Genomic DNA, 14,845 nt, shown 5'->3' on the forward strand with positions numbered 1-14,845 from the left:
GCCGAGGCGGCGGCGCTGCCGTCAAGAGCTGGGCCCCTCCATGCCGCCGGGGGAGGGCCGGGGCCGGGGGCGGGTCTCGGCCGGCGAGGGGGGCGGTGGCCGGCCGGCGGGGTCGCTGGCGTCGTCTTCCCGGGCCGGAGGCGGGGCGTGCCCGCGGCGGCTCCTCCCCCTGGGCTCCGCGCCGGCTCTAGGAGCCCGAGTGCGGGTGGGAGCAAGCAAGCGAGTGTGTTCTCCTTCCTCCTCCCTCTCTCCCGTCGTCCGCACTGGGCTGGGGCGGCGGCGCCTGAGCGGTTCCCTCGCGAGCCGGTGTGGACCCAGCGGCTGGGAGAGGAGGAGGAGCGGCCGGGCCGGGCGGAGACGCTTGCGGACTCCGCGCAGGCACCTCAGCCAATCAGAGGCCAGAGTTGACAGTTGCGTAGTTCTCCCCGCCCCCAAGGGCTGCCTCTTCGAGAAGCCACGCCCAACTGCTACGCGACCGCCCCTCTCTCTCGGCGGCTTCCGCGCGGTCCTAATATCTGGTCTTTGCCAGCTTAGGGTAGGACGTTGGTGGGACGGTGGGGCGGTGGCTGGATCGCTAGGTGCGCCGAGCGCGGCGAGTATCTTGCGAGGTCCACGTGAGAGGACTAACGGGGGTCATTTCACGTTTTCCGAGGGCCCTAGCCCTGTTTTTGACTACTGACTCCCCTGCTCTGTCTCCTCGCCTGGGCCACCGCCCCACCTCGGCCAGCGCCGTTCGCCGCACTGAACGTGTCCTAGGAGTGGAGGTTCTTCTGAAGTGAGCGCGCTAACCCAAGGCGAGCTCTTTCAGTCTCCACAGCCTGGCCGACTTTCGGGTAGTCAGCAGTGGCATAATTCCCACCACAACTTCACAAGGATCGGTTGTGTTGACTCTCTGAGTTGCAGATCGGGGAACTGGCTCGGGAGGCAGGATTGTGGCTGTGGTTAGGGGGCCCGGACGCCTCAAAGCTGAGCGGGCGCCCACGGCGTGTGCCGGCTGCAAGGTGCGGAGATGGGGACGCGCGGCCCTGGGGGCGCGGAGGCGACGCGACCCGAGGAGTTCCGCGGCCTCTGGGCGGAGTGGGGGGCGTGCTGATGTGGACGCCCTTGGCCTAACGGTTACCTCTGATCTGTAACGCTTTTGGGAAGTCATTTCCACGACAGTTTTTTAGCAAAAGTCCCTCTCCGCCCGCGCCTCCATCTTCTGGGGATCGGTTTACTTGCTAAATAACGTTGCTGTGCCTGACGCCAACATTTTGGATCCTTGTGCCCGTGTAAATTCCCTGTGATTCGAACTTAATAAGATACCACCTTGACAGGCTCTCAACTTTATTTATTTTTGTTTAGTTTTTTTATATTTTAAAGGTTTGAGTACCTTCAAAATGTCTTTCTCACATTGTGGCTTTTTTTTTTTTTTAATATAGCCCCAATTTTTAGTACCTATCTGGATTTTTTGAAGGTTAATTTGAAAAGGTGGGATTACTTTTAAATCCTTTTTGTTTTAAGTCTTACTACAGCTGTATAGTAGGAGTATGTAAAAAACAGAAATGACACCGTAACTCTGAGATATTGGGGCATCTGTGGGAGAGCATTCGCTGAGCCCTTTATCTCACGTTTATGCCCTAAGAAGCTAATTTATAATTCAGTAAAAGGCTGAACTGAAGCCTAAAATCAGTTTCAGCAATAAAGCAGGGAGAAGGAATTATTTTCAACACATTTAAGATTGACAAAGTATATGAGAGCCATTCTTCCAGGTAATTTACTAATTCTTTACATTCTTTGCGTGTTACGTAGAAATCATTACAATCAGGAGAAAACTTTGTTAAGGACTGTTAATTAACAATCCTTGCTCCCTTTTGCTGTCTGTCAGCTTCAACTTCCGTGGAATCTTTTACTCTATCTCATCTACTCCCACGTTTCTAAAGCTCAGGGTGAAATACCTTAGGCAACCAATAATCGTCTTAGTCTGGCTGGATACAGGTCTGTATTGAGTCACCTGTCCAGATTGGGATATCGTGTGTAGTAAGGTAATACTTAACCTTGGGAGGCATTTTTCCAAGTAACTCAGGCAAAAGGTCTTTACATTTTCCTTGGCAACAGGAAGCCATTTGGTAGGAACTCTCAACAATACTTGACCCATAAATTTTATATTAGAATTGAGATTTGTAAAAATAATAATGTTGACATTTGTCCTTCTATCTTTGGCCAATATTAGAAAATTCAGTGATCCCAGCTTTTGAATATATATGACATGTATAAAATGATCTAATATTCTGGTTATCATCATCCATCAGGTGCACAATTTGCCATTTACCCCCCCCCCCCCAGTGCGTTGTTTCAGAGCCCTCTATCCATACTGTAACTAGACCAGGCCTCAACTTTTTTCCAACTTTTGTATGTGAAAGAGAGAACACATTCTCTGGGTAAGAAGAATGTACTGCATGCTTTTCTGGGAGCAGCCCAGATGGAAATCCCGGGATGAGATGTAGGCATGTTTCATTGGGAAAACTACCCAGATGATTCTAATAAGACGCCCTAGGAAGGTATTCCTCCCACCAGGCCTACCTATTGAGAACTCCTGATCTAGATTCTCTGGTATTTTACATAATTCCTGGATAATTATTCAGATAGGACAGATATTGGTACTGTGGTAACGGTGGGAGTATGTTTGTATCGAAGTTGTTCACAGAGGAATATGTGCCATAAAAGACATCTTTAAGGACACAAAGTAGTGCTATTGTCTCTTGTCTCTAGATGACATTTAAGGCATATTCAATGTACTATTTAATGCACATTCACTGTGTTTATTTGCTTCTTAGCAATGAAAGATGATATTATTGACATTACTGCCTAAATACTTATATGTAACCAGAAAACTGGTTTCAAGTTATGATTCTACTTTGGATTAAGACACTAGCCAGTGATAGAGGATTGAGCAGAGGCTTTGCAACCCTCCCTTTTGCAATCGGGTTACTGTAAGAAATTTCAGTAAAAGCACAGTTAATTGAATGGTTCAGAGCACACTAATAATGATACCTACTCTATAAGAAGGATGCCCAAAGACAGCTACTTCTAGCTCAGACGAAACTAGTAATCTCATCCATACCAAGGATTTGTTCTTTCAGTGTTTGTGAGTGTTGACTTACTTGCTCCCTCTCCCACTACATCTGTTTCCTCCATTAGAACAGAAGTATCTTAACATCAGTCTTCAATTTTATATTTTGCCATCTGGAACACAGTTGCTGTTAATGAATGTTTGCCGAGTAAACAAACAATAATGCACCAGGAACCAAAAGTAACTGCCAACTACTTCTGGGGTTACCTGAATCTTTCTTTGTTAATATCTAGAAGGGAAAAGAAAACATTTGTGTTCCAACATTGCCAGACTAGTACTGAGACTCATTCTACATGAATTGGCTTAGGTTACATGCCCATTACTGATTATTCAATGGAGCCACAGAAGTGGAGTCAGCTTTGTCAGAACAATGTCGGTCCCCCACCCCCCAAAAAATCCAGGTCTGTTGGAAAGAAGCAAGGAAAACATAGATTCTAAGGAAGCAATATGTATGTCCAAAGCCATTGTTCTTACAGTCTATACCTTCGATCACTTAAATTGTCAAGGATTTAAGGTACCTCAAAAATAAATTTTTGTTTAGTTCATATTTTTGTTTAGTTATATCATACATTTAAGAGTTATTAAATAATATCTTTAAAGATTACAGTTAAAAAGCTGTTAGGTTCTTGGAAACAACACAGATGAATTATTCATTGATCTATAACTTAAGGAAAAAATTGTATATTTAAAATTAAAGAGATATGTCTTGGTAAGGTTTACAAAAGCATGCTATAAGACATGTTTGACATAGAAATCATCAGTATTGATGCTATGACAGTATTCTCATTGGTAAGCTAGGAATCCATGCCCAACATGGGTGTATGGCACCTTTTCTGGAAGATTAGTGTTTGGATAAATTCAGAGTCTCCCTAGAGTTGTGGCTTCATTTGTCAGGAAGATTCTTAGGAACTTAGATTTACCAGGTGGCCCAAGTTCTCCCACTTGTACATTGAAACTTTTGGAGAAGCCCTGGAATCCACCAACCTTTGTTTTTTATTTTTTGTTATGTTTATCTATTTTTGTGAGAGACAGCACGAGCGGGGGATGGCAGAGAGAGAGGGAGACACAGAATCCGAAGCAGGCTGCAGGCTCTGAGCTGTCAGCACAGAACCCCACAGGGGGCTCGAACTCACACACTGCGAGATCATGACCTGAGCAGAAGTCAGATGCTTAACCGACTGAGCCACCCAGGCGCCCTGAGAATCCACCAATCTTTGAAGCCTGTCTGGAAATAAACTTGATTCTAAAGTAGATTGATTAGGGGGCACCTGGGTGGCTCGGTCGGTTAAGTGTCTGACTTCGGCTGAGGTCATGATCTTGCTCAAGCCCTGCATTGGGCTCTGTGCTGACAGCTCAGAGCCTGGATCCTGTTTCATTCAGATTCTGTGTCTCCCTCTCTCTCTCTCTCTCTCTCTCTCTCTCTCTCTGCCCCTCCCCCACTCACACTCTGTCTCTCTCTCTCTCTCTCTCTCTCTCTGTCTCTCTTAAAAAATAATAAACATAGGGGCGCCTGGGTGGCTCAGTCGGTTAAGCGTCCGACTTCGACTCAGGTCATGATCTCGCGGTCTGTGAGTTCAAGCCCCGCGTTGGGCTCTGTGCTGACAGCTCAGAGCCTGGAGCCTGTTTCAGATTCTGTGTCTCCCTCTCTCTGACCCTCCCCCATTCATACTCTGTCTCTCTCTGTCTCAAAAATAAATAAACGTTAAAAAAATTTTTCAAAAAAATAATAAACATAAAAAATTAAAGTGGATTGATTTGGAAAGTCTTCAGGCTACTGGCTCATGCTAGAAATTCAGGAACCAGGGGTGCCTGGGTGGCTAAGTTGGTTGAGTGTCCGACTTGGGCTCAGGTCATGATCTTTTGGTTCCTGTGCTGACAGCTCAGAGCCTGGAACTTGCTTCAGATTCCTCATCTCTCTCTCTGCCCCTCCCCTCTCACACTCTGTCTCTCTATATATATCAAAAATAAACATTTAAAAAAAAGAAAAATTCAGGAACTGGTACTTGCCTGGTTCTATGAGATGTCTGCAAATAGACTTTTTGCCCAACTGTAAAGCCTGTCTACCCAAAAAAGACAATACTGCCGCCTTTTTTTTTTTTTTAAACATTTATTCAGTTTTGAGAGAGAGCGTGTGAGCTGGGGAGGGGCAGAGAGAGAAGGAGGCACAGAATCTGAAGCAGGCTCCAGACTCTGAGCTGTCAGGACAGAGCCAGACGTGGGGCTCAAACTCATGAATCATAAGATCATGACCTGAGGTGAAGTCAGCCACTTAACTGACTGAGCCACCCAGGCACCCTGATGATACTGCCTTCCAGGGACCCATGGACAGTAGATTTGAAGTTTCGGAAGTTTGGCTTGCTAGATAGGAAAATAACAACTGCCCCAGTAGTGTTCTCTGGAATGGGATTTGCTGAATTCGTATACTTCTTTAAATATGGTTACATCAAATTATTGGTGGGCTCTTTGTGAACCCAGCTTAAACCCACTGTATCTTATCTTTTTGCATTCAGAAAAGAAGCCTAATTTTTTTCAAGCATCCAGCCTTCTTCCAAAGATCCTATGTGGTTTGAGTGATACCTTTGCCAGCTGCATAGATAGATCTTGATCAGTAACCGAATCAGAGTAGCCCACACTTCTTGCCAGTTGGTTTAGAAATCCTGACCTATTGCGATATGTTGAAAGGACACCCAAGCCAATAAACTCTGTCAAATTGGCACACGAAGGGGCTCCTACTCTGCGAATCCAGCAGAATTTGAGTATCACAAAGAATAACGTACCAGTGAATCAAAAAAGAATCCAAGTCCATAGAGATTCTCAGAGGAAAAACGGTGGACGAAGGTCCAGGGAAAGCTCTTCTCTACAGAAGCATGCCAGCCAAAAAATTTAGAAGGAAAGTGTGAGGAAACTCTCATTTTGCAACCACCATGTGTAATAGTCGATTCACCACTGGGTGCAAAGTTGCTGGCAAAAGGAACATTCACGTGCTCTCAAAATAATGCCTCAGTTAAAAGGGGGAAAGGTACTTATTTGTGGATAAATCTGATGGACGCCACCTTAACATGTCACAATGAGCATTATCAGTAGTGGGACGATCTAATATTCCTCCTCATGTCATGGACATCATTGGAAGAACATACTGTTTGTGGTATTCTTGCCAAAATGTTTACACTGAATCTAATCATGACAAAATAAGGCAAATGTGGATTATGGGATACCGTATAAGACAACTTAAAATCTTCAAAAATCTTAAAAAAAAATCAATGTCATGAAAGCAAATACAGAAAGAAAGCAAATTGTTCTAAAGAAAACTAAGGAGGCAAATGCAGTGAATGATCTGTGATTGGATCCTGGACTTTAAAAAAAAAAGACTCTAAAAAGACATATTGGGGATAATTCGGTAAGTTTGAATAGGGACTTCTAATTAGACATGGTTACTTTATCAATGCTAACTTTCTTGGGTGACATAATGACCTTGTGGTTGTATAAAAAATTGCCCTTGTTTTCGGCTGATATTTGCTCAAGCACTGAAGGTTTAAATGTTATGATATCTACAACTTATTTTTTATTTAAAAATTATAGAGAAACAAAGCAAATGTGGCAAAGCAGTGACAACAGCCAAATCAAAGTAAAGGGTATATGGGTGAATATTGAACTTCACCTTTCTGCAGGCGTGATTTTCTTTTCAAAATAAAGTGGGAAACAGGGAGATTACAAATCCTCATCCACAGGACGAGTGAAAGGTAAAAGACAATACATTACATTTATGAGTGCAGTTTAACACAAAACTTTCATTAATTGATTTTATAAAAGGGACAAAATGCTGACCAGAGTCATCTTTAAAACTGTATATAAAATAGAATAATAAGACTTGTGCAAGAAACATAGAAGCCTAGTGGAGAACTGGTTTTCTGCACTTGTTACCTCAATATATTGGCCTTCCAAAAAATTAAAGAGTGAAGCTGGTTAGGATCAACCTGTAATGGCTTGCAGAGTCAGAAGGTGTCCCAAGAGTCAGTTTGTCAATGTGTTCTGAAGGAAACCTGGGGCCCAGCCAAAGGCAAGCAAGGTCATCCTCAGACAGAAACATTTCTAAAGAAGAGTACAAAATAATCCTCTGGAACCAAACTACAAAAGGCACGGTGAAGTACCAGGAGGATGGTGTTCCGTGCGGAGCATAAGGAAATTACCTTAATTTTGTATTATCTGCTTTCTATCAAAAGCGATTTAAGGAGATTGCTTGTAATCTAAATAGGGAAAATGGAGAGTCAATGCGTTTGTCAAGGTTAATGCAGGACTTCTCAATGTAAACGGTCATTGCATCTGGTGGATGCTTTTCCGTACCCAGAATGACAGACTAGTGCTTTGGGCTTTTCCTCACTCTCATGAAAAGTCTCTAAGACCATGCAATTTTCACCCTGGATTCTGATGCAGAACCCAACAACCTTTTGATTAGCGATTCAGTTTCCCGTTGACTTAATGCTGGGAAAGAAGAAATCCTAGTGAATGGAAATATATAATCTACTCTCAAAGAAAGGGATATTCCACATTGAAATAAATACATTAACATTCGGCCTACTCGTCCCTTTTAAATTTCTTTAGAGGTGTCACTCCCCCTGAATCTTGTCAATTCTGCGTAAATGCGATCACTTTCTTAGATCGTGGCTTATATGTGGTACCTTGAATGGCCTGCTGTTCTTGTTTGGTATAATTTTAATTTATGCATATTTAGATCCAAATACTACCATTTAAAGAGTACTATCTTTTTCTTGGAAAAAAATTATTTGGAAGAATTTTTAAAAACTATAAAACTTTAAATGTTACTTAGCAACTTTAGAGGACTGGTTACAAATGTTTATGTAGAGAGGGAAATACTAAATACTAAAGACTTACTTAAACCCTGTAAACTGATGCTAAGATTTAATTAATTTAAAAATATGTTTAAGTCATACATCTAACATATATATAAATAAGTGGTGAATTTTTTTTAGTTCATTAAAAAACTACTCTCTCAAAATGAATAAACTTAAAAAAATGGAAGGGCACTGGGGTGGCTCAGTCGGTTAGGCGTCTGACTGTTGATTTTGGCTCAGGTCATGATCTCACAGTCTGAGAGGTGGAGCCCCGCATGTGGGGCTCTGCACTGACAGTGTAGAGCCTGCTTGGAATTCTCTCTCCCTCTGCCTCTCCCCCACAAGCACGTGTATACTCTCTCTCTCCCTCTCAAAATAAATATTCAGTTTAAAAACGCCCAATTTGTGATGTAGGAAAAAGTATTTGTTTTATTTTTTCACCTTTTCAACTAAGTTTGATGGAACTATGTGGATACAAGTTAAGCAAATCTAACCTAAATTAAACAACACTCTTGCCACATTTATCCCAGAGCACATCTACGCATCAGAACACTAGTTTTGTAGACTGACTGTACTTGAAATATTTTTTAAAAATTCTTACGTTCCTCTTCAACATCAAGTCAAAATTTATTTTTCACGGGGCACCTGGGTGACCCAGTCGGTTGAGCGTCTGACTTCGGCTCAGATCACGATCTCGCGGTTCATGGGTTCAAGCCCCGTGTCGGGCTCTGTGCTGACAGCTCAGAGCCTGGAGCCTGTTCCAGATTCTGTGTCTCCCTCTCTCTCTGCCCCTCCCCCACTCGCGCTCTGTGTCTCTCTCAAAAAAAGTGTTTTTTTCTTGCATTCAATATTTGTATTTAAAATGTTCCATCAACATTTACAACTTTAAGGTTTTAAAGGTTTTTTTCTTCATAATTCTTAAACATGTCACTTTTTAAAAAGGCACGAGAAGAGTTTTATTTCACAGAAATGTAAGCTAAGTCCAGACATGAAGATTTTATCTGCATAGATAAAGATTTTATCCACACAGGTCTACTGTTTTTCAGATTTAGCTGTGCCTGGGTAAGATTGGCAAACTCACGGCATATGTCATCGTTGGCTGTTGAAATTTGGATGACCTACAGAACCATTTCCATTCTATCAGAAGGCTTTGGCTGCCGTGCCAGAAGAGTTGGAAATGATCAAAGAAATTCGACTAACTTGTCATTTCCTGACTTCTAACCTCTGAGGAGTCTTGGGCTTCAACTGGTGACTCAAGCAGTCAGCCATATGGAGGAGACGATGGCCTGGTGCTAAATTAAGACTCATATACACACTATGAGTTCTCAAAATCCCTCTCCCTTTCTCCTCCCACACCTCGCCCTCTAACTGCCAGGTCTCACAAGCATTAAATAGCCAATGGCAAGGAGAGAAGCCATGCTGGGGATTCCTCGTAGCTTCTGCTCCCATTTGGGACAGCTCTGGCAATGGCACCAGCTCACCTTACGACTCCCCTTTTTCTACACATCCTGCCTATAGACTTAAGCAGTGACCTCAAGAGCCGATGTCACGTAGCAACCGAATGACTCAAACGCAGAGCTACTCTAATAATGCAGAGTTGCCGTGATTATCTCCAACTCCACCTCATCCTTATTGGTCAGCGTGTTCCCTATTCTAATGATTCTAATGATTGGAAAAAGAGCAAAGAAATAACAGCCATGAGAAAAGAATCATTTTTCCACAGCAAAGCATAAGTCTTTCTAAGCAACAGCAACAGTAATAAAGACCATTTATTGAGTATTGAGTTGTGTGCTGTCGAACTGATCACTTTACACATAGTTGCTGTTAATCTTCATAACATTCTTCTGATAAATGTCATTTTATAGATGAGGACACCGAGACTGAGAGTTAAGCCATTTTCCAAGGTTTCATGCTAGAAAATGACTGAGGCATGATTCAAACTGTAGGTGGCCACCCAAAGCTACATTTCCAAATACTATACCATCCTTTCAATTCAAGGACCAATTTAAAATAACATTTGCCACTTATTTCCTCACTATCGAAGCCACAGATGTTCATTATTAAAAATATGATTAAAAAATTCAATTCGTATTAACATTTTTAAATTAGCCCAAACTCAGCTGCCTACAGGTAACTACTACACATTTCATTTCCAATATTTTCCTGTGATTATATGTGTGTGTGCATGTATATATGTGTGTATATTTGTACGGAGTATATGTATTATAAGCTGTGGTTTGGGAGTACTACATTTTTATCTTAAGATTATACCGATCTCCTAATTTTGGGATTGTTCATTGCTTGTATATAGAAATACAATTCATTTTTGTATGTTGATCTTGTACTCCACACCTTGCTACTTGTTCATTTTAGTAGTGTGTGTATTATTTAAGATGTTCTATAAATAGGAGCATGAGTCTATGAATAAAGATGTTTCCCTTTTTCCTTTCTGATTAGTGTGCTTTTTTAAATTCTCTGTTTGCATTGGCTAGAATTTCTAGTGCGATGTTGAAATGGAAGAACTAAGAGTGGATATCCTTACCTGAGTCCCCATCTTAGTGGGGGGAAAAATTTCAATCTTTCACTTCTGAGCATAATGTTAGTTGTACATTTTTCGTAAATGCCCTTTATTAGATTGTGGAAGTTCCTTTCTGTTCTTAGTTTGCTGAAGGTTTTTTATCATAAAGAGGTATTAGATTTTGTCCTATGATTTTTCTAGATTGATTAAGGTGATCATGTGGTTTTTATATTCTATTCCACTATATCGTGTATTATCTTAAATGATATTTAGCTGTTGAGCCAACCTTGCATTCCTGGGATAAGTCCCACTTGGTCATAATGTATCATGGTTTTTTATTTTATGTTGCTGATCTCAGTCCCTTCTGACCGCTCCCTCTCATCACCTACTCTGCCTGAGTAGAACCATGTCACTATGGAGCTGGGGGAAGGGATGGAAAGGAACAGCCCCAGGCTAAAACACCACAGACTTCCACCGATCTTACTGAAGTTTAGGAATTTATCACCAATAAATTCTTCTCAATTTGTTGTGTGACTTTGGTCAATTTACAGAGTACCAAAATGGTTGTTTTTGATAGTTTTGTCCAACTTTATCACTGCTTTGGAGAAAAGGATTTGGCATGCTTCTCCCTCAGTCATTCTGGTAATCCTCCTCCCTAGTGGTTTCTATAGGGACGCAGTATACATTCTTAACTTTTCCCAGTCTGCTCTAGTTCATGTTGTTTCCGCTTCATGCAAAATATAGAAACCTTGTTATGTATAGGTTCATTCACTGCTGTTTAGATTTATATATAAGTTCATTTACCTCGTAAGATATAGGTTCATTTACCATTTCTAAGGCGTGTATGTAAACACACCCCCATCTCCCATCCTTGTGTATTATTGTATAACTATGTATCTACATGCAATGTTGAGGGTTTAGATTAAATAACCATTAAGCCCCCTTTCATTTAAAAAACACAAATTCTTTTAATGAAGAAAGAAAATTATAACAAAAACTCTTTACGTATGTTATGCATCTGTGAATAGCACATGCCTTTTCTTAAGTTTAAAATTCCTGAAGGAGGAAAGAAAGCCTTTACATGTTAGGCACTAGAGCCTAGAATAATAGCTGTAATTCTTTCACTGTATAAAAGGCATGGGGCAAAGGTATCATATGCAGAGTGAGTGATCCATGTGTACTTGTAACACCTTTGTCCCCATGCAATGACACAGAACTGAACTTACATACCTTTTACATCAGGAGAAAATCAGCGTCCAACAGTATCTTGCAACTGTGTGATCACTAATCATTAATATCTCTTTGACATTTCAGGAGATGGTATATTTTCCACTCCTACTTGTTCTAGTTTATAGCAATCTAATTGAGGAAAAGTTTTTAGGGTGTGGTTTTTGTTTTAGGTGTGTTTATTTTTTTGGAGAACAAATAGTTTATTTATTTTTCAATGCTATCTCATAGAATGATTTTTTCTCTTGCCCCCAAATTACCTCTTAGAGAGGTATACTGTTAATTTTCAGCTATGTGTATGCTCACGTGTCTGGTTGTACTGCATTTATCTATTTTGGAAAGTTAATTTTTAGCAATTAGAGAACATGTTTATCTAATTTGCCGTGAATAGGCACGTTAGGCTCATGCTTTATTTCTTGTCTGGAATATTCCTTATCTTCTCCTCATTCTTCCAAATCTCAACCATCCTCGAGGACTGGGCTCACATCTCGTCTTTCAGGAACTCTTCTATGGAAAATCCTGCCTGGAAATGGTCTTTTTCTCCTTCCTTCCTTCCTTCCTTCCTTCCTTCCTTCCTTCCTTCTTTCCTTCCTTCCTTCCTTCCTTCCTTTAGCAAATATGTATTGAGTGTTCACTCTTTGTGAGACATTGATTAGGTAATAGAAGTTATATAAAAGGTGTATCAAATAATTTTACACTTGTAATATATATATTATATAATATTATAATATAATATATTATATAATATTATATAAATAATATATATTTCTGTGTCTTATTTCCTCAGTTAAATTGTGAGCTCCTTAGACTACATCCTCCACCTTATTGTTTATAGCATTCCTTATAAAATTTAGTAGGGTGGCTTCTATTTAGTAAGGGATAGAGAAGAAGTTTAATTTATATGATGATTACATTTGTAGACTTTCTTTACAAATATTTAAGTATGCGAGACACAAATAGTTCCAATAGTTGTATCATTCATTTAATCATTCAATTCAAAATATCCCATTACAGGTATGGAAAGAAATTTTGAAGCTATTCAAAAGTCAGTCACTCTGTCACATCTACATAATGACTCCTACCTGACTCCCCACTTCTGCATTATTTTCCCAGGCTCTGTGAGAATGGTGGTGTGTGTGTGTGTGTGTGTGTGTGTGTGTGTGTGTGTGTGTGTGTGTAACCATATAACACCATGTATAGCATTAAATAATCCTGGCCTGTGTCAGATTCCCACATGGTGTGCCTGAGAGTATAGGGCCCCGTAAAAAAAGCACTGTCCTGGAAATTAGGACATAAAGCTTGTAATCCCTCACCAATGTTCCCTTCCTCCTTTGCAAAAATATAGGATCTGGGAGGTATTGGGCTGAGTGATTGCTACAATCTCTTTGAGCTCTAAAATTATATGAGCTTCTGCAGGCTGACTTCTTTGAATAAAAATCAGGAAGTGGAACATCAGAATTTAGTGTTCAAATATAGTCTACATCACTTGCAAATTTTAGCCTACAGTCTCCTCATTTTCTAATGTTTATGATGAATCGTCTTTTGTGAATCCTGTTTTCCTAGTCAAGAAGGCCCTTGTCCCCCTGTCTGTCTGTCTGTAAGTCTTACCATCCTGCAGAGTCAGGTTCTAGCACTCTCAGAGGAGAGGAACTAACCTGTCTTCTCCACCCATCTTGCTCCCTGAGCTTCATTTCCCTCTGAACTGCCGCCCACCCCCCCACCCAGCTCAGCGACCCTCTTTTCTCCCTGCGTATGTCTATGTATCATTCTTGTCTATCTGATGGGACACGGACCATATGTTACACTTCTTTTTATGACTCTGTGTCGAATAAGTAAACTGATTAAAGCCTGATTTTTAAATTCAAATATAGTCACATTAGTAAACTGCTAAAACCCTTTCAGAGGCATAGGCAAAATAAAGGGCATTTTTATATAAATTCAATGTGTAGCAAGCTGCATTAATGGAATATTTGCTTCACGTTAGTTTAAAGAGATGATTTTACCAATAATACTTACATTAAATAGGCTACTGTAGAGGGCTACAACCATTCTGTAAAGGAACTTAACATGTATCAATAATCTTTACAATTTTTTGTACCTTTTAATATACTTATTTCTGGGAATGTATCCTAAGGAAATAATCGTAAATCAGAAAAAGAAAGAAAAAGACTTTATATGCAAACATCTGCATAATAGGATAATCTTCAACATTAATATCCCAAAGTAAGTGAATGGGCAAATACATCATATACACGAGACAATATTATGTAATCATTAAAAATGTAGTTGGTAAAATGTGCATCAACACGAGGAAATGCTTTAATATACTGTTGAGTAAAAAACATCAGAAATAAAAGTTTACAGGGGCGCCTGGGTGGCTTGGTCGGTTAAGCGTCCGACTTTGGCTCAGGTCATGATCTCACAGTCTGTGAGTTCGAGCCCCACGTCAGGCTCTGTGCTGACAGCTCAGAGCCTGGAGCCTGTTTCAGATTCTGTGTCTCCCTCTCTCTCTGCCCCTCCCCCGTTCATGCTCTGTCTCTCTCTGTCTCAAAAATAAAAAAAACGTTAAAAAAATTTAAAAAAAAAGAAATAAAAGTTTACATACAGCAAAAAATATGCAAAAATATGAGTAGAAAACAGAAATGGAGGAGAGTATACTAAAATGCTAACAGGAGTTACATTTTTATGGCAAAATTGCATTTAGAATGTTTTCTTTCTCTTTGTACTTTTCTTTTTCCAAACTGTCAAAATCCAGCAAATATTCATTGTGGAATGGAAAACAATATAATTTCAAATATGGGGGCATCAAGGACTTAAGTTTCAAGCAGACATTTTTTAGAATTCAAACATCTTGGTGATTCAGTGTCCAAAGAATACGTGATTGTCTAAATAGAAGTTCCGTCTTTTCTCTCTCTCTCTCAGTGTTGTCAAGACTGAAGAGTGATCTAACCCCTGGGTCATTATTTTGACTCCCTTCCTCAAACTTTCCGGTCATACTGCCCACGGAGTCCCTGGACTGTTCAGATTTCCCTAGAGTTGAGAATAAGCTGTGAAGAAGAGACTCAGCGTACTTTCCTCCACTTTATGGCTGGGATACCAGCTCAGCCAGAGAGTTTGCAGTCTTTTCTCCTGAAAGGC

At 40.7% G+C, this 14,845-nt stretch overlaps 1 long non-coding RNA gene across 1 annotated transcript; it reads left to right on the forward strand.

Moving 5' to 3' along the window:
- Nucleotides 1–5,338: 5,338 nt before the first annotated feature.
- LOC121032848 (uncharacterized) lies at nucleotides 5,339–10,412 on the forward strand. The gene is made up of 2 exons (XR_005791542.1): nucleotides 5,339–6,509; nucleotides 9,009–10,412. It is a non-coding gene; the product is annotated as an uncharacterized LOC121032848 (long non-coding RNA).
- Nucleotides 10,413–14,845: the final 4,433 nt, after the last annotated feature.

Source organism: Herpailurus yagouaroundi, unplaced genomic scaffold (genome assembly GCF_014898765.1).
Source record: "Herpailurus yagouaroundi ecotype Mexico unplaced genomic scaffold, PumYag 142, whole genome shotgun sequence".
Taxonomy (NCBI): domain Eukaryota; kingdom Metazoa; phylum Chordata; class Mammalia; order Carnivora; family Felidae; genus Herpailurus; species Herpailurus yagouaroundi.